General features: G+C 48.7%; 1 pseudogene; it reads left to right on the top strand.

The window, feature by feature from the left end:
- Positions 1-12,022: 12,022 nt before the first annotated feature.
- LOC127682445 (40S ribosomal protein S24-like) lies at positions 12,023-12,399 on the top strand (annotated as a pseudogene).
- Positions 12,400-20,123: the final 7,724 nt, after the last annotated feature.

The following is a 20,123-nucleotide window of genomic DNA, read 5'->3' as shown; positions in this document are numbered from 1 at the left end:
TCTCTGATGCAGTTATATGAAGATAATTGTTCTGTTAACTGAATACCACTTTGTAATTGCAAAAATAAAAATAAGAAAAATTGGCTGTTTTGTTGACATTCTGAATGCTTCTAAGTAAATACAATTTTTAAAAAAGATTTATTTATTATATGTAAGTACACTGTAGCTGTCTTCAGATACCCCAGAAGAAGGTGTCAGATCTTGTCACGGATGGTTGTGAGCCACCATGTGGTTGCTGGGATTTGAACTCAGGACCTTCAGAAGAGCAGTTGGTACTTTTAACCTCTGAGCCATCTCTCCAGCCCCTACAATTTTTTTATTAAAAAAAATAAATCTTTTAAAAAGTAATGGAATGGGACTGGAAAGATGGCTCAGTGGTTAAGAGCACTGACTGCTCTGCCAGAGGTCCTGAGTTCAATTCCCAACAACCACATGGTGGCTCACAACCATCTGTAATGAGATCTGACGCCCTCTTCTGGTGTGTCTGAAGACAACTACGGTGTACTTAAATATAATAAATAAATAAATCTTTGGGCCAGAGTGAGCAGGGCTGGAGAGAGAAGAAAAGGTGTCTGAAGACAGGTACAGTGTACTTACATATAAATAAATAAATGTTTTTTTTTAAAAAAGCAATGGAACTTTGAAGCCTCTAGGCCCTGCTGCCTTCCCCCGTAATCTGGTGTCTTCACACCCATTAAACTATCACTTCCTGCGTTTGCAATTTCTCAACCCAGGGTTCTCATTACTCCATGAACACTGGTCATTAACTCCTAGTTACCAAGTGCTGTCCTACAGACCACACATTCCCACAGCCCAAAGTGCTTGTCAAATGTGTGTTGAGAAAAAACAAAAACAAAAACAACAGTTCATTATTTGCATCAATGAGCAGTGTAGGGAAGGAAAACTAGCTGCAGAGGAACGTGTGGGTAGGATGGTCTGTGAGCGAGTGACTGAGCTGACGTCACAGGAATGGGACCGCTGAGGCCAACAGCCCCCTGATGCCACTCACCCATGGTGCAGCACTGTCTGAAGCATTAATAAAGCTTAAAAATGTTTTACACATATTTATTGGGAAGGGGCACACACATGTCACACACGAGGAGGTCAGAGGACAACATGAGGGAATTAGTTATCCTCCTGCCTCAGCCTAGCAAGCACTGTGTTCCTGAAGCAGACATGGGTGAAAGGATGTTTCGATACGGCAGACGTGTGTAAGGACCTGTGATGGAGTATAACCATGAGCCCACAGTCAGTGGGAGGTGAGCATGAGCTTTGGTTTGGTTTGTTCCGCCTCGCTAGTCTTTGCTAAAGGCTCGCATGTATTGGTTCACCTTACATAGCGTTGTTGAGCTCAACCTGTGGTAACGCTGCCATTGACAGAACTCTCCCAAGAACTGCTCGTGAGGTTCCTGCAGCAGCTTGCTGCTTCCTCGGCCTTGCCTCAGGCTGGTTGGCGAGCCTGGTGATTTCTTCAGGATTGAATTACAGCTGCCTGGAGTCTTCTTGCTGAAAGGACTGGACTGCAGCTGCTGGTTCATGCCTGGTGTCTGCCTGCCTAGAGGACTGGTCTGCAGCTGCTGAATTGCATTTGGTGTTTGCTACAGGACTGAACTGTGCTGCCAGTGGATTCGAGCTCCTAGTAGGGTGGTAAGATCCCCTTCTAGTAGCAGGGTACCACTGTGTGTGTGTGTGTGTGTGTGTGTGTGTGTGTGTGTGTGTTACACATATATACGGTGTGTGCCCAGACATTCAGGGCCTTTCTCTGCAGTTCTCCACCTTATTCCCTTGAGACAGGCTCTTGCTAAACTGTTAGTTCACTGTTGTGGTCAGGCTGTCTGTCCAGTGAGCTGCCAAAACCCACCTGCTTGTCCCTGTCCCCAGTGCTATGATTATCTGTAATCACATGCACAGCCATGCCTGGTCCTGGGGTGGAGTGCTGAGATTCGAACTTACAACCTCATGCACAGGTGCTCTTACCCACTAAGCCATCTCCCCAGCTCATACAGACGTCTGTCTGCTTCCACTGTGCTTCACCATCTCCACCTCCTCTGCACACCCTCTCTGCTCCCTTTCTCTGTCCCTGGCTGCTGTCTGGGGTCCTTCAGATCGCCTCTTGCCTCTGCTATTGCTGTCAGTGCCGCTGTGCCACTGTTGCTGCTGCCTGCTCTCCAGTTCAGCCCATCCAATTAAAAATTGGGAAGAAGCCAGGCAGTGGTGGCACATGCCTTTAATCCCAGCACTTGGGAGGCGGAAGCAGGCAGATTTCAGACCAGCCTGGTCTATAGAGTGAGTTCCAAGACAGCCAGAGATATACAGAAAAACCCTGTCTTGAGAATAAATAAATAAATAAAAATAATAAAATAAAATAAAAATTGGGAAGAAAAGACGGTTCGGGACCATTCTTGGGTCTAATGTACCAGAGAGGTAGAGATGCTCTCAGAAAGACCTGGCATGGTGAGCACACATCTGGATCCCAGCAGTCTCAAGCCAAAGGCAAGAGGACTCTCCATACTTTCCAGACCAGTCAGGTCTACATACCCAGACCCTGGCTGGCCCTAAGGGCGTGGTGCTGCTGGGGAGCTGGAAGGTAGCTCAACAAGGTATTTGCACCAGATCCCATATTTTAAAATGTGGGTGTGGGAATGGTTAATAACACTGGCTGGTCTTGCACAGGACCCAGGTTGGGTTCCCAGCACACACACGACAGCTTTTAACCACCTGTAAACCAGGTCTGGGTACCAAGGAAGGGTCTGATGAGCACTGACTAGAAATCAACTCTCCTGGTCTCCAACATCTTAGCCTATTTTAAAGGAAAGGCCCTTCACTCACCTTAGTAATGGTTTGACAGAGTTTAACAATGCTGAGTCCTTCTTAACCTCTGTCCAGGCCTCTAAGGAGAGGTGGGTCACAGGTGTACAGTGAGTATGTGTTATCACCATTATGCTACAGGGCTGCAAAGCTACAGCCTGAGGGCCAGATCTGGTGGATCAGATATTTGTGTCAATAAAGATTTATTGTCACCCAGCCACATTCATTCAGTCAATACTGGTTATAGCCGGTTAAAGAGCTGCAATGGGATCTGATGTAATGGCTCTGTGATGGCACTGACCCAAGCATGAGGATCCAACACCCATATGTAAAGCATATGCTGGTGACCCCTAGTCTTCTCAGCCAGCTCTAGGTGAGTGGGAGTCCTTGTCTTAAAGCAAGGGGGCAGGCGGCAAGATGGCTGAGTGGGTGAAGGTGTTTGTCATGCAAACTTGGAGCCCTGGGTTTGATCCCTGGAAGCTATGTAAAACTGAAAGGAAAAACAGATCCCACAAAGGCGTCCTCTGACACGCAGATGTCCTCTGACACGCAGATGTCCACGTGCATCTCTCCGCATGCTCTGCCTCTCACCCTCACCCGTGCCTGGACACACAGGCCGCACGGACAGACAGAACATTAGTACTTTTCAAATTAAAACGGAGACTGCACCTGGAGAACAATACCTACATATGCAGAAATCGTTTGGCAGCCTTTTTTTCTAGAATGTTCTTAGCAGTCCTGTGGTAGTAATCCCATATAAAATCGTCATCTCCTGGGAATGGGTGCACAGCACCACCCAGCCCGTGTGGGTGAGGAGGAAGGGCTTCTCTTTTGTTCTGCTCAGTAATGAGGCAAGATTCTGAGAGGAGAGGGTTCAGCCTCCTGGGCTCAGCAGGTGAGATCACAGCCTCAGCCCACTGTGCTAGGGATGGACAAGAGGAGGCCCTGTCTACACCACTCTAAGGGTTTTAAGACTTGCTTGTTACTGCAGCACAACCTACTTTATTCTGACTGCTGCAGCCACACCACATTCCCCCAATCATTCTCTCCTTCTCCTACCTTCCTGTCTTCATCTTCTCCCTCCTTTCCTCCCCCTCTTCACCCCTGCACTAAGCTACACCCCCATCTTACAGCACACGGAGAACTACCCAGCATGGCCTCAAGTTTCACTGGGGGTTTGGTTGTGAAATTGCCTAGAGCTTTGCTTCTGAAGTGAAGCTTCGTCCTCCTGGGTGCAGGTTAGAGCTGTAAAACTCCAGCCTGTCATCCCAGTACCTGTGAGGCTGAGGCAGGAGGATCTCTAGTTTGAAACTAGCCTGGGAAACTTAGCAAGACCTTGTCTGATGTTAAAGGAGGTAGAATACTTAAGGACCGGGTGCAAGGCCCAGAGCTTGTGATATTGTCACACTTTTGAGCCTTTTGTTTTTGTTTTTGTTGAGACAAGGTTTCTGTGTGTAGTCTTAGCTGGCCTGAAACTAGCTCTGTAGAGCAAGCTGTCCTCAGACTCGGAGCTGTCCCTGCCTCTGCCTCCTGAGTGCTAGGATTAAAGGCGTGTGCCACCACTGTCCAGCTACATTGAGTCTTGAAGGACTGTGGAATTCCTACTGCTCTATGTCCTTGCCAACACTTGGAATTGGCAGTGATTTTTTTTTAAGCCATTCTGTTTAATGTATGACAAACAATACTTGTGGGCATTTGACATCATACCTGACTATTGGGTTTTACTATTATACTCTTTCTATTGCTAATTTTTTAAAATATTTATTTATTTATTATATGTAAGTACACTGTAGCTGTCTTCAGGCAGTCCTGAACAGGGCATCAGATCTTGCTACGGATGGTTGTGAGCCACCATGTGGTTGCTGGGATTTGAACTCAGAACCTTCAGAAGAGCAGTCAGTGCTCTTAACCACTGAATCCATCTCTCCAACCCATATTATACTATTTTGGTTTTCTGTTTACCTTCACATCTCCAATCCTTAACTATGTTAAGGATTAACTGTGTGTGCCACCAACCCAAGGCTGTTATTATTTTGAGACAGGGTCTCATGTGGTCCAGACTGGCCTCAAGCTTACAATGTGGCTAAGGATGGCCTACAGATTCTCCTGCCTCTACCATACCTGGTTTGTTCTATGTTGAAGACTAAAGGGGGGAGGGGCTTCCTGCATGTTAGGCGTTCAGTCAGTCAGTCACTCTACTAACTGAGCCACTGTGAAACCAAAAGAGGAGCCACATTGTTATATAACGCTATACATTGTTACACAGTGTTATATAGTGTTATACAATGTTATATAGTGTTATACATTGTTAAGTCGCCACACCTTCCAAGAACATTTTGTTTCCTAAACCTCATGTATCCTGCAAACCGTGGTTTTTCAACCTTCACTGAACTTGTGATCCTAAGATGGATGACCACCCCTCTGCCTTGCTAAACTCCTGAATCCGTGATATAAGATCTCCCTTTTGCTTTGTAGAAATGTGTCTTTCCAGATTCCTTGATGATGCTCCTACCACATGATGTTATTGTTACATTTACCTGGCCCACAGGTAGCCTTCAGTCCTGCGCTCCCCCTTGCCCTCAACTCTTCTCTGCAGGTGCTAACAGCCAGTCATCTGGACAGCTGTTTTCTATCAACCCTACCCCTACCCCATAAAAGGGACCCCAAGAGCTGTCAAGAGGCTTACCTCTGAAATCCCCACTTAGGGTGAGGCAGCCCTCTGGCCTGTCCCGCGTGCACCTCTGAATAAAGCTTGCTTAGTCACTTAGTCATGGAAATGGGTTTCCCCTCAGGTCTAACACCACTTGCCAGCCTTGTTTGGTTCAAGTTTTTTGAGATGGGATCTAGTTCTATAGCACAAGAGGGCCTTGAACTTGAAGCAATCCTCCTGCCCCAGGCCAGTTTCTTTACCTATTAGTAAATGCAGTACCAACTCCTGAAAGTACTCCCATGGGACATGTGTGTGTGTCTCTTCTCAAGGCCAAAGGATGAAACTCGAAAGCAAAACCAGAAGTTCTCACTGGGCTGTGCAGTGCCTTATCTGCCTGTTATCTTGGGGGAGGGGGTCAAAGGCCACCTATCAGCTCAGGAGGCCGGGTGGGGGAGGAAGGGGGGAGGTTAACATAAGTACTTGGGATTTCACAGGAATGTTCCAGCATTTAAGGGAGGAGTCTGGAGACAAGTTTAATAGCCCGCAGGACACATGAAGATGCAGCTGGCCACCCCCCCCCCCCCCCCCGCCAAACATAGCAGCCCTGAGGCTGTTAGCCTGCAGAGTGTATGTGGGGGGCTCACATACACCACAGGGATGCTACTTAAGCTCAGGCCCAGACCACCAGCTGCTGGGCTCAAGACAGGTGCTGCCCTGATTGACCGATTCCAAGTATGTTTACTGCTTTCTCTGTGCCTCGATGTGCTCATCTGTCAGCTGGGAACAATGTCATGACTCATCTTGGAAGGCAGAGAGGGAAGAACAGAAAACTAGAGAGAAACTGCACAGACAGACAGACAGAGAGACATGCACACATACCAAAGAGGGAGGGACAGAGGGAAAGGGAAAAAGAAAGAGAGTGGGAGAGAGGGAGAGAGAGAGAGCCCAAAGCAGCAGAGAAAGTAAGAGACAAAGACAAAGATCAGAGAATTTGGACCAAGAGCCCCAATTGGATGTCCCCATCTAAGGGACAGGCAGAAGCGACCTCCGTGCTCCCCCCCAGAACCTTCCATTCACAAGCTTGCTGTGGTCCAAGGACACTGTTAGGTCTCAAACCCTAGACAAATGGCTGAGGTGCATATTTAACATAATCAAAGCAGACCTGCACCAAGTTCTCCCAGCATCCATCAGTCCTGCCTGTTAGAGCAGTGGTTCTTAACCTTCCTAAGGCCGTGACCCTTTAACACAGTTCCTCGTGTTTCAGTGACACCCAACTATAAAATTATGTTCTCTGCTACTTCATAACTATAATTTTGCTACTGCTATGAATCATAATGTAAATATCTTGGTATGCAGGGTATCTGACATGCGACCCCTGTGATAGGTGATTTTGTTCCCAAAGAGGTTGCGACCCCATAGGTTGAGAATCAGTGTGTTGCAGGGTCCTTGTGGCTGGCATACCCCACCCCCACCCCTAAATTTCCCCAACTCAGGGACTGGGCTGCTCCTTCCCTATATAATCCAGCCATTTTGGTTCCATGGTCTTTTTGTCTGCCCTTTACCCTCCTGGCCTCTTGGCCCAGGCCGTCGATCTCAGTGGGCAGTGTTCTCCCGTCTCCCGACATGGCCCAGCTCGGGGCCTTGTTCACTCTGGTCTCTGCCTCTGCTACGCCCTCCTTTTAGCTCCATAAGCCTTCTCCGGCATCCATACCTAGTAGCCATGGCCTTTCTATTTCTCTCAGACACACCCATGCCACCTTGAACACAAATGCTTTCTGAGTGGTGACTGCACCAGAGCAGGCCTTTATACCCATTATTTAATCTTCTCAGAAACCTTTGGCCACACAGCCAGGCCCAGGAAAGGCATGTGCTACTGTGACCCCAGGGCTGGGTGATGCCCCAGGGTTGGAATGGGTGACTAGGGCATGGCCTCCAGTCCCTATCTGAAGTAGGGGTGAAGTGTCTAAGGGCAGGCCAAGGTCTCACCTCCACCTTGGATCACTCCCAGACCCATGGCTCCAGCCAGTAAACTGTTGTGGTTTCAAGGCCTCTGTACTGTGAAGTAGAACACACACACACACACACACAGAGAGAGAGAGAGAGAGAGAGAGAGAGAGAGAGAGAGAGAGAGAGAGAGCCACGCCCACAGCTGCAGACACTCAGAAGGGAAGTCTTCAGAAGAGTGGCCAGGCATGGGGCCCCACACCTGTGGCCCCATGATGTGGGAGGCTGAGGCAGGAAGAGTGTCACAGTCTGAGGCCAGCCCGGGTCATACATGAAGTTCAAAGTTGGCTTGAGCTACAGTGTGGGACTCTGTCTCAGACCACCAACAAAATAGAGAACTCACAAGGCCCGCCTCTAGCTGAGGTCTTCTGCACAGGCAATGGCTGCTGGCAGGGGAGAGACATTTCCTCCATGGTGCAGTCGCCCCAGGGTTCCCAGGGGCCTTTAATTAACCCCTCACCAATGTCCAGAAGAATTGGACTCTCTGGGTCTCCAAGAAATAACAAGGACCTGAGAGTAGGGGTGGCCTCTCTGGGAAGAGGATCTGCAGAGTTCAAGGACAAGAGAGGGAAATGAGGGTGACCACGGTCACACAGGGCACTGCATACATGTGCAGAGATGACATCATGAGACCCAGGGCTACATTGACTAATGTGTGCTAATAAAAACTTTTGTCAAGGGGCTGGAGAGATGGCTCAGTGGTTAAGAGCACTGACTGCTCTTCCAGAGGTCCTGAGTTCAAATCCTAGCAACCACATGGTGGCCCACAACCATCTGTAATGGGTTTTGATGCACATTTCTGGTGTGTCTGAAGACAGTGACAGAGTACTCACACACTTAAAAAAAACTTTTGTTGAGTAAAAAAAAATGAGGATGGGCAAGATATGATGATGGACCCCTTTAATCCCAGCATTCGGATGGTGGCAGAGGCAGCCAGATCTCTGTAAGTTCAAGGTCAGCCTGGTCTGCATAATGAGCTCTATCCAGGCCAGTCAGGGATTCATAGTGAAATGCTGAAAGAAGGAGGAGGAGGAGGAGGAGGAGGAAGAAGAAGAGGAGAAAGAAGAAGAAGAAGAAGAAGAAGAAGAAGAAGAAGAAGAAGAAGAAGAAGAAGAAGAAGAAATAATGAAATGATGGCTGTATAAAGATGCCTGACCCTAAGTCCAACAGAGTGAGTTCTGTCCTTGGGAACCCCAAAATGGAGAGAGAATCAGACTCCTACAAGTTGTCCTCTGACTGCCACAGACATATAGTGGCGCACACATGAAAGAGAGAGGGAGGGAGGGAGGGAGGCTGGTGAAGGGTACAGTAGGTTGCAGCGCATATGTGATAAAATCAGTTTGGGTCCCCACAACCCTCACATATATGGGATGCAGTGGAGGCGCTCACATCTGTAACCTGGGGGGGGTGGGGCTCTCCTGGGGGAAGCGGGGTGAAGACAGGAACTACCTAAAGCTGACAAGTCAGCCCGCCTGGCACAGGCAGACCTGAGCAAGAGACAAGGAAGGCCATGACCAGTCCTGCTCTGATCTACACTCAGACTGTGGTACAAGGCATAGCTCAGCTGTAGTTACCTTGGCCAGGCCTAGAATCCCACAGCAAGGGGCAGGGGATTGGCTCGGTGGGAGAGATTGAGAACTTCTGGTTCCCTCCACAGCTTCTGGGCAAGTAAACAAACAACTCCTGTTCCTTGCATTTCTGTGTCTCTCCTGTTTATGTTTCAGTTCCCAGAGAGTGTACCGGCCTTCGCAGCCCTAGCAGATTCTTGGCCGCAGCATACCGAGTCATAGAATACCTTGTGGGCCGCTGGAAGGAAGGCCAGCTTTTGCATACTCGATCCACACAGCAGTCTTTCCCGTTCATCCCTTTTGAGGCTGAATGGAGGCAGTCTCCCTGGGACCCAGCTAGAGACAGAGGCAGGTGCAGGGTCAGGGCAACATGACACTCAAGGCATTTGGTGGTGGTGTGAGGTAGGCAGGAAGGAATGTGGGGCGGTTAGAGGTGCTTGGCCTGCAGCCCAGCAAGGAGAGAGGGTTGCAGCGGACGGACGGCCTGGTGCCAGGGAACTGTATTCCACCATCGCTCGGGTCCACCTTGGGTAGGTGCCAAACACTAGTCTTTAGGGAGCACAAGAAGCCCTTGAGTGGACAGGTGCTATCCATATGGGCGTGGCCATGTTAAAGACCCCAGAGCCTCACACCAGGAAGGAAAGACCAAGCCTTCCTCAGAGCCGGGCTGAGGCTCAGAGGGAAACGGCAAATCCTTCTTCTGGAGATTGGATGCCAGTGTTGATAGTGTGTGCAGAAAGTGTCTACCACAGCTTTCTTTCCTTGGGTATTTACAGCCTGCAGACTGTGCCCTGCAGAGATCACTCCTACCTGACCCCTGGCCCAGCTGGATACTACAACCCCGCCCCCTGCTCAACTCTATATAATAAATGGGTGTGCTTCTGGGACATTCAAGGTCATCTTTGGCTACAAAGACAGTTCTAGGTTAGCCTAGGTCACAAGACCCTGTCTTAACAACAGCAACAACAAAAGGCAAAAAGAGAGGGCAGGTGGAATGAGGAGGCTCTTTGAAGGCCGCAGCAAGAGAGTTGCCAATATTTCAGGCCAGTCTGAGCTACCGAAAAAGACCCTGTGTCAACAGAAAAGGGCCAAAGGGCCAGGAAGGAACTGTCTGTGGGAGAGTTATGAGAGGTGACTCAGCAAAGTAACTGTGACGTGTGCAGGCAGAGAGCATAATGCAACCCCTCCCCCTTTTTGTGGTAACTGAAAAATAAAACAAAAGTCAGGCAGTGATGGCACACACTTTTAATCTCAGGAGGCAGAGGCAGGTGGATCTCTGAGTTCGAGGCCAGCATGGTCTACAGAGTGAGTTCCAGGACAGCCAGAGCTACACAGAGGAAACCCTGTCTCGAAAGAAAATAAAAAAAAGTGAAATAAATCCCCCAAACAACTGTGTGCATCAACTGTGCGCATGTCCTCCACGGGTGCCCCTGAGCCATGGCCCTCCCTCGGGGACACAGGGGCGGTTAGCTGCACAGCTCGGAGCCTCCAGCCTCGCCTGCAGGAAGGAGCCTGTATTTCCGTCCTCGGCAGGTTCCCTAGATGAAACTGCCTGGCATGCCCGGGCAGGGAAGCAGAGGTCCTGGTGCTCACAGAGGAGCACCCGAGGAATGAGAAACACAGGGCCGGCCCTTCCAAGGGAGGACTGACTATAGAAGCCTTTTCCACCCAGAAGGCTGGGAACGGACATGGTTAGCAGCCCGGTGACCTTTGCACTAGCCGACCCCTGGCTCGCTCTCTCCGTTAATCTATAGAATATCTTTATGGAAGGTGTCACATGTACTTTACTGCTGTCTGTGACCTGTGACCCTACCTGTCCTGGGGGTTGGAGGAGAGTTGGTGAAGAGTCCATGACACGGACTCTGTGAACAGGTGAGAACGCAAGCTTATCTGAGCGCGGCCGGAGCTCCTTTAATACCCTCTGCCCGCGCCTCATTGGTCCAAGAAAGTGTCTCTTCTAAACAGCCGTTCCTGATTGGCTGGCATTGTCTGCGTCAGCAATCCTTGCTCTCTCAGGCAGTCCTCAATTAGGTCCTCCTGCAGGACATAGAGGTTGCCCCACACGTGGTAGAGTTATTTATCACCAGGAAATTCTTCACTAAATTTCACTGTGTTTAAATGTGCTTATAAGAAACAACTTGAGGTGAAAGTCCTGAAACTGAACCCAGCAGCAGCTACTGCGTTGTACTGAACAGAACTGCCTTCTTGCCCTCCAAGGTGGTGGGGACACTGTCACCACGTGGCATCTAGGGACATCATTAAAAATGATCCGGGTGCTGGGAAGATGGCTCAGTGGGTAAAGGAGTGTGTCACCAAGCCTGGTGACCTGAGTTCAATTCCTGGAGCCCTCAAGGAATGAACCAGCTCTTATAGTTGTCTTCTGACCTGAGCACACACTGTGTGACACCACGCGTGCCCCACCTCACACACACACACACACACACACACAAAATACACACATTTTTAAAGGTCAAAAAATGTTTTTGTTGTTGTGTTTGTTAGGTTTTAGTTTTTGTTTTTCTTTGTTTGTTTTGTTTAGAGCCTTGCACAGAGACAGAGTTTCTCTGTGTAGCCTTGGATGTTCTCCATCTATGTAGCCCAGGCTGGTCTGGAACTCAGAGATCCCCTGGTCTCTGCCTCCCAAGTTCTGGGACTAAAGGTGTGTGATGCCACTGACCAGTGTAAAAACAAAAAGGTTTTAAATGTTGTGACTTGCTGGAGAGATAGCTCAGCATTTGGGAGAGTTGCAGGTGACATGTGAGGGCCAGAGCTCAGCTTACACCACTGTGTGACTGGCCAGGTAGCCTGAATCCCAGGATTCAGTGGGAGGAGACTCGAGGACCCCTGGGACTTGTTTTCAGCCCTGCTGGGAAACTGTGAGGTTCAGGTCTATGGAGAGATCCCGCCTCAGAGAACAGAGTCGCGTTGATGTGATTGGTCAGCAGTGAGCAAACTTCTCTGCCCCCTCTACTGCTCCAGCACAGGAGCCATCATGAATGACACGGTAACCATCCGGACCAGGAAGTTCTTGGCAAACCATCTGCTTCACAGGAAACAGAGGGTCACTGATGTCCTTTGTCTTGGGAAGGCAACAGTTCCAAAGACAGAAATGCAGGAAAAGCTAGCCAAAGCGCACAAAACCACACCAGATGCATTTGGATCTTTGTATTTGGATCCAGAACCCACTTCAGTGGTGACCAGTGATCTATGATTCTTTACATTGTGCAAACATTCTAAACAAATGAGCTTACAAGACATGGCCTCTAAGAGAAGAAAAAGACCTCCCGAAAACAGCAAAAGGAACGCAAGAACAGAATGAAGACGGTCAGGGGAACTGCAAAGGCTGATGTCCGTGCTGGCAAAAAGTGAGTGGAGACTGGATACATGTGCATATTTCTAAGAGGACAAATAAACTAAAAAAAAAGAATAGACAGAGACAGAGTGTCAGACGACATCCAGCGTCTTCATGCCTTTGCACACACTGTACACACACAGATACGCACAGGAGTCCATACATTCACAAGCACTAGCATGAATGAATAAATAGGTATTTCTTTTGTAAAGTTGAATCTACTGATGGTGGGGGACGGCAACTGGAGAAACGGCTCAGTGGTTAAAAGCACACACTGCAAAACTCCTGGTCTCAATTTCCGGCACCCATGTTGTCAGGCAGTACATAAACCATCCATAACTACGATATCAAGGGATCCCACATCTTCTGGTCTCCATGGGCACCCTCAGGCAGCTGTCAGGCACACATATACGTACATGTGTGTGGTAAAATTCCTTCTCAGAAGCAGGGATAATCAGCCACTGCAACCTTCCTAAGGTTCACAGTGACAAACTGAGGCATGGCTCCACTGCGGTCACGCTGGCTAAACCTTGGTTTTCCTTACAAAGCACAGGTGAGGAGTTGCCTTTAGGGATGTGGGTGCTCCTCCCCTAACAGACTGCACCTGAAAAACCTTTACCCAGTAAGGATGAGATTTGTCCCACAGCTCCATAAACAGAGATTCCCCAAATCCTCATCTATTTGAACCCTCTAGCCACTCCCTGGGGTCCCATGCAGTGAAGGCAGCATCACATACAACGAGTGGTACAAGGCAGCTGGGCACTCAGGTGAGGGGCTCCTGACCTTCCCCAACCCCTCCATGAGTCAGCAAGCCCGCTGTCCCGATCCTTTTGGGAGGGGCCACAGCTGAATTCTCCAAGTAGCAGCTGTGTGGTTCAAAAGGACAATCACACACAAAACTATAAATAAAGTCTGTTTTAAAAACTTGCATGGCACAGAAAGAATCCTGGAAGGGAACTTTATCCACAAAACAAACAAATCCTCCCACTGGGCCAGGGACGTGAGGTACACTGCGTGTGATCACTGTGCACTGTGCATTTGAGTGAATGCACACTGGTGAGGGGCGGCACATTGCACACGACCTAGAGATGGCCCCCTGAGCAGCCTCAGGACCATGAAGGTCTGGGGTTTGGTGGTGGTGGTGGTGGTGGTGGTGGTGGTGGTGGTGGTGGTGGTTTGGTTTTTTTGAGACAGGGTTTCTCTGTATAGCCCTGGCTGTCCTGGAGCTCACTCTGTAGACCAGGCTGGCCTTGAACTCAGAAATCCACCTGCCTCTGCCTCCCAAGTGCTTGGATTAAAGGCGTGCACCACCACTGCCCGGCTGTTATTTTGTTTGTTTGCTTGTTTGTTTTTTCTTTTGACTTAGAGCCTCACACCAGCTTAAAAAACACTCTACCACTGAACCGCCCCAGCCCCTCACTGGGGGGATTCTAGGCACAGAACTGGCCATCTTTCTGCCTCAGCCTCCCTGATGCTGGCTGGGGTCTAGCTCAGTGTGGGAAATCCTTCAGCCTTCTTTATTGAAATGTAAAATCCTAGGGTGTGATATCGGATCATATTTAATTCATCTGTGCTGTACTAAGTTACTCTGCTGTAGCCACATCAGAGAAACCAAACCAGTTCCAGCCTCATCCCTGGATCTGAGAGCTCCGGGTTTAGAAGCTAAGCAATCTGTAGCCTTTGTGCAGCTCACTGTCCTAAAGGGGGACTTTGACGGCGTAAGAGGAAAAGCGCCCACAAGTCAGCAGGTTGGCTTCTATCTCAGAGAGTGGTCTCACGTTTGCGACTCTGCTAGGTAATCCTGGGACCCACAAGTGCAGGCTGCAGCAAGCCGAGTTAGCTAGCGCAGGAGGGATAAAGTTTAGATAGTGTGATCGCGCCCTCTAGTGGTGAATCGGCACAATGACACCCTGGGTGTCCTCGATCATTTTCTTAGCTATCTCAATCACATCTAATTCAATTCACCAGCTCGTGCTAAACCAGCCATATCTGTTCACTGTTAGGGGGTGATCTGCTGCTATGTATCTAAATGTTAAATTCTGAACCCCAAGATATGGTGGGGAGGACTTTGATCCCCGATTTAAAGTTAATTGGTTAAAAGAAGGCTAGAACCTGTGATTGGGCAGTGGAGGAAGGCAGGACTTGAGGATGGAATGAGGGGTGAAGGAGAGGGAGAAGGAAGATGTGAAAACAGGAGCATCCTGACAGACTGAGGGAGCAAAACAGCCAGGGTGAGACTAAAACCACCAGGTACCAAGGGACATATGGTTTGGATATAGATGAGAATAGCATTGAATATGCCCGATCTGGGCTTGTAAATAAAATACCAGGTTTGTGTGTCTTTTATACCAGCTGGCTAGAATATATAATTCTTTCACAGTTCACAATATTATAGCAGCTACATCTGTAACTTCAGACTGTTCACTAGCCACATTGGTGTTGGGTATGGGGCCGGAGCCAAGAAAACTCATTGTGTGTAGCTTTGCTGCCCCACCACTGCTCTGGGAACAACCCCCTGCCCCCCACCTTCTACCCCCCGCACTACCAGCCCCCAAGGGAAAACAGTTTCCCTTGAATTCATGGATAAATGACCTAGACACACAGTTATTCAGTTTCAACTTGCCTTATGGCACAGCTGCTGGGCTCCGATAGTGGGCTCTTCCTACCTGGAAAAGCTTGCCCTTACCAATATCCTTATCTCTGCACCTCACACCTGACCTAACTCTGGTTGGTCGGTTGGACCTAGTCCCTGCTAAGCATCCCTGACCACCCGCTTGTGGAAGCAGCCTCTGTTTCAAGATCTCACATAGCCGCTGGTCAACTTTTCTTCCTCATTAGCACGACGAACTCTGTCCCTCCTCCCTTGTGTCTCTCCACTTGCCTCCAAGGGCCCAGAAGTCCCACTAAATCCTTCTGTCCAGAAATTGGCCTATGGCTTCTTTACTGACAGATCAAAAACCAATTGGAGAAGAGGATCTCAGCATACTCTCTACCCCTACAAAAACTCACTTCCGAAATGGAAGTTTAAAAATTAAAGCTTTTGTGGCGCACCCCTGTAATCCCAGCTCTTGGGAGGCAGAGGAAGGCGGATTTCTGAGTTCGAGGCCAGCCTGGTCTACAGAGTGAGTTCCAGGACAGCCAGGGCCACACAGAGAAACCCTGTCTCGAAAAAAGAATAATAAAGCTTTATTTTCTGAGCACTCTAGGAGGCAACCAGTTTGGGATCTGAACCGCATCCCCAAGGGAGACTGTATAACAATTGTATAGGATGGGAACACAAAGAGACAGGGATCAGGGTGGTCTGTTGCACTGACCAATCAATCATATTTTGACACAAGGGGATTGGGTTTATCCAGGTCACCTGGTTTCGGGGTCCTCTATTCAGCTTTTGCAGTCAGGTCCCCTCCTGGACTCTGATGTGGAATGTTAGACGGATAAGGGAACAAAGGCGTGGGCGAGTCACATGCAGTCAGTTACATCAAGACGGGCAGCACATGTGTGCCTTGTGTGCCTTGGTTTAGATAACGGGATAAGAGCATCTTCGTTCTTTACATCCCTTAGTGGTTAGCAGACAAACGTGAAACACCTGAAGAAGCAGGAGAGGAGCTGGGTTCCAGGCACTGAGAACATGAACTCAGTTTTGAGTCTGCCATCAAGATGGAAGTTGTTTCCAAGATGTCTAGACTCAGGAAAGTGTCTCCTAACATTAGGAAAAGAAAACAAGCCTGGTGCAGAGAATGTCTGTCCGCTCAGCCCTTGGTTGCGGAGGCAAGAGGGTTGCTGTGTGTCTCATGCCAGCTTGAGCTATGCAGTGAGTTCCAGGGTTCCGGGCAAGTCGGGGCTGCAGGGTGAAACCCATTTCAAGTGAACGGGGTTTGGACAAGATGGTTCAGTGGGCGAAGGCTCTGGCCACCAAGACTCAGGAGCTGAGCTTGATCCCAGGACCCAGGTGGAAGGAGGGGACTGACTTCCCAGATTTGCCCTCTGACTTCCACAGGCATACCTCCCAACTCAAAGACAGGTAAATGTAACTTTTTTCTTTTTTTTTTTTTTTTGGATTTGGTTTTTTTGAGACAGGGTTTCTTTGTATAGCCCTGGTTGTCCTGGAACTCACTGTGTAGACCAGGCTGGCCTCGAACTCAGAAATCTGCCTGCCTCTGCCTCCCAGAGTGCTGGGATTACAGGTGTGCGCCACCACCGCCCGGCTCTGTAAGTGTTTAACTTTTAAAGAAAAATAAAGTAGTTCCTAGGGAGATGGCTTGCCTGCATGGACCGCTCTTGGCAGAGGATCCAGGTTTAATTCCCAGCATCCCCGTGGCAATTCAAAATCAACTGTAACTCCAGGTCTGGGTATCTGATGCCCCCTACTGGCATCCGTGGCCATTGCATGCATGTGGCACACAAGCATACATACAACTGAGCACTTACACACATAAAAATAAATAAAAATTTTACAGCTGGGTATGGTAGTGCACACCTTAAATCATAGCACTCAGGAAGCAGAAGCAGGTGGATCTCTGTGAGTTCGAGGCCAGCCTGGTCTACAGAGTGAGTTCCAGGACAGCCAGGGCTATACAGAGAAGCCCTGTCTTGAAAAAAAACCAAATTCAAAAAAAAAACAAAATAAATAAATAATAATAATAAATATTGTGAAAAGTACTTGTACTTTCTCTCTCTCTCTCTCTCTCTCTCTCTCTCTCTCTCTCTCTCTCCTCTATCTTTCTTTTTATGACATGGTTTCTCTGTGTAGTTTTCCAGCTGTCCTGGAACTCACTTAGAAATCCAGGTTGGCCTCAAACTTAAAACTTTCTTAAAACAAATTGTTGCGCTAAATCTCCAACCCAAATAAGCCTGTGCAAGGAAAACACAACTCAATTAGTATGAATACAAGCTGCGCACCTAGATTGGTCAGATCCCCCTCTACACTACCATCTTCCCCAGCTATGAGACAGACCCCTTGTAACGTGGTTTCTCCGGGCCTCCTCTTCTTCTTCTTCTTCTTCTTCTTCTTCTTCTTCTTCTTCTTTTTCTTCTTCTTCTTCTTCTTCTTCTTCTTCTTCTCTCTCTCTCTCTCTCTCTCTCTCTCTCTCCCTCTCTTCTTGCTCTCCCTAAAACTTTTCAGCTCCACCTTCCTTCCACTGCCCAGTCACCAGTTCTAGCCTTTCTTTTACAAAATGGGAGAAGGTTCACATGACGTCACCTGAGTACGTGATTCACTCATCCCAGACAGCTGCTCTTGGGAAAGCAGAATTAGCATCAAAACACAAACAGCACCAGGGCAATCCACAACACAAATTTATGACGTGACTTTCTTGGCTCACCAGCCCCCAAATAATGTCACAGAGACCTTTTATGTCTTTATGAACGCTTTAGGCCTCAGCTTGGCAGCCTCTCAACTTGCTCACTGCGGAAACCTAACCATCTAAGCAAACCCGCGATGTGGCAGTCAGTCACAGCTCCAGTTCTGCACCTGCTTCTTCACTGTGCCCTCCCCCCCCACCCCCCAGTCCTCTGAGCGGGGATTTCCAGACCTCAGTTAGCCACAAGCCTCTCCCGTCTGGGGCGGAGCGCTGGGACCAAGGTGAGGCCCATTGTTCTTCCAGAACTAAGCAGGCTCCCCGCCGAGCATTGTGGAGCAGTGGAGCTGACCCCTGAGCAGTCGCCTGAACCTTGGGGAGAAGGGTCTCGCCCCCAAACCTTAAATTCTCAGCCACCCATTAAAATTGGGCCTCGAACAGCAATTGCGTTGTCCTGGTCTCCGTCTCTTTCTCGCTGCCTTCCTAGTTATCCCCAGCTTCCTTCCTAGGTACTCGGTTCGATTGTAGCCGCTGAAGGCTACACTTCACGTCTGGCTGGCAAATCTCTCCTCCCTGCTTCCTCCATACTCTTTCCAAGAGTTCTGTCTCTGCCAGGAAGTCCCGCCTATCCTCCCTGCTTTGCTGCAAAAGCTTTATTAAACCAATTGTAGAATGCATTAGACGGACAGAGAAACACCTTCACAGAGTGTACAAAATAGATTCTCCCAACACAAATCAATGTCTTAAAACAAAATAAAAAATGGGAGGAAAATCCCTCAGGGTCTGGAGGCGAGGGTGCACCTTAGTCAATAGAGTGCTTGACGCCAGGCTAGGATGCTACAGGACATGTGGAGACCCAGCCCTGTAAGCCCTGCCCTCAGGAAGCAGGATGGGGTTGCGGGCTGCAAAGAGGGCTCCGCAGATAGGAGCATTCACTGCTTTTGCACTGAAGGTCTCACTTTGGTTCTCACACTGCAAGGCTCACAGCCACTCCAACTCCAGGAGATATGGTGCCCTCTTCTGACCTCTTTGGAGGCCACTGCAGGCAGGTGGTGCACATAAACTAACAAAAGCGTGTGGTACATGCCTTTGATCGGAGCATTCAGGAGGCAGAGGCAGCCAGATCTCTGAGTTCTAAGTTTGAGGCCATCCTGGTCTACAGAGTATCAGGACAGCCAGAACTACAAGGAGAAACAGTGTCTTAAAAGAGGAGAGGAGAGGAGAGGAGAGGAGAGGAGAGGAGAGGAGAGGAGAGGAGAGGAGAGGGGAGAGGAGAGGAGAGAGAGGAGAGGAGAGGAGAGGAGAGGAGAGGAGAGGAGAGGAGAGGAGAGGAGAGGAGAGGAGAGAGAGAGGTGTAAATGAAAATTAGTTTTAAAAACTCAAAAATGTAACATCAGTTCTCAGAATTATTTAAATATATCATGTTCAGGACATTGCTATTGCAGTCATTAGGTTTATAGAGTAGCCAGCAGAGGGATTGTCATAGCTCTACTTTGTTTCCTGTGAGTCAGCTCTTCTGTGTGTCAGTATGTCACCACACTGTCATAAAAGCTTGTGGTCCATATTCTTAGCTTGTAACATTCTCACTTGAAGCAGATTCACATATTCCAGGTGTCCCAAACACACCAAGTTCTACAACACAGAATCTAAGTCTACTTTTTAAAAATTTATTTTTAAGGCTGGGCAGTGGTGATACATGCCTTAAATCCCAGTACTTGGAAGGCAGAGCTAGGCAGATCTCTGAGTTCAAGGCCAGCCTAGTCTACAAACCTAGTTCCAGGACAGTCAGGGCTACACAGAGAAACCCTGTCTCAAAAGGGACGCCCCCCCCCAAAAAAAAAATTTTTTTTTAAATGATGTGTAAGTGCACATGGGTGTAGTGCCCAGAAGGACCAGAAGAGGGCGTCAGAGCCCCTGCAACTAGAGCTGCCTTGTGATACTGGGAACCAAATTCAGATCCCTAGGCAAGAACACCTGTTGCTTTTTTGCTTTTTTTTTTTTTTTTTTTTTTTTTTTTTGGCTTTTGGTTGTTTTTTTTTTTTTTTTTTTTTTTTTTTTTTTTTTTTTTTTTGAGACAGGGTTTCTCTGTGTAGCCCTGGCTGTCCTGGAACTCACTCTGTAGACCAGGCTGGCCTCGAACTCAGAAATCCGCCTGTCTCTGCCTCCCAGAGTGCTGGGATTACAGGCGTGCGCCACCACCACCCGGCTACCTGTTGCTTTTTTAAAAAATTCTCTCACATATTGCATCCAGACTACAGTTTCCCCTCCTCCTTCTCCTATCAGTCCACCCCACCCCCACAGCTCCACTCCTCCTCTGTTTCCCTTCAGAAAAGAGCAAGGCTCCCAGCAGGTGCTCTATAAATGTTAAAGGACTGGATTCCAGAGCTCCTGTTATACTCTGGAGCGTTCTGGGGCCTCCCCTGTGATGTCACAAAGCCCCCACC

The sequence above is a fragment of the Apodemus sylvaticus genome, chromosome 1 (genome assembly GCF_947179515.1).
Source record: "Apodemus sylvaticus chromosome 1, mApoSyl1.1, whole genome shotgun sequence".
NCBI classification, from domain to species: domain Eukaryota; kingdom Metazoa; phylum Chordata; class Mammalia; order Rodentia; family Muridae; genus Apodemus; species Apodemus sylvaticus.
This window is presented reverse-complemented; position numbering and strand designations above follow the sequence as displayed.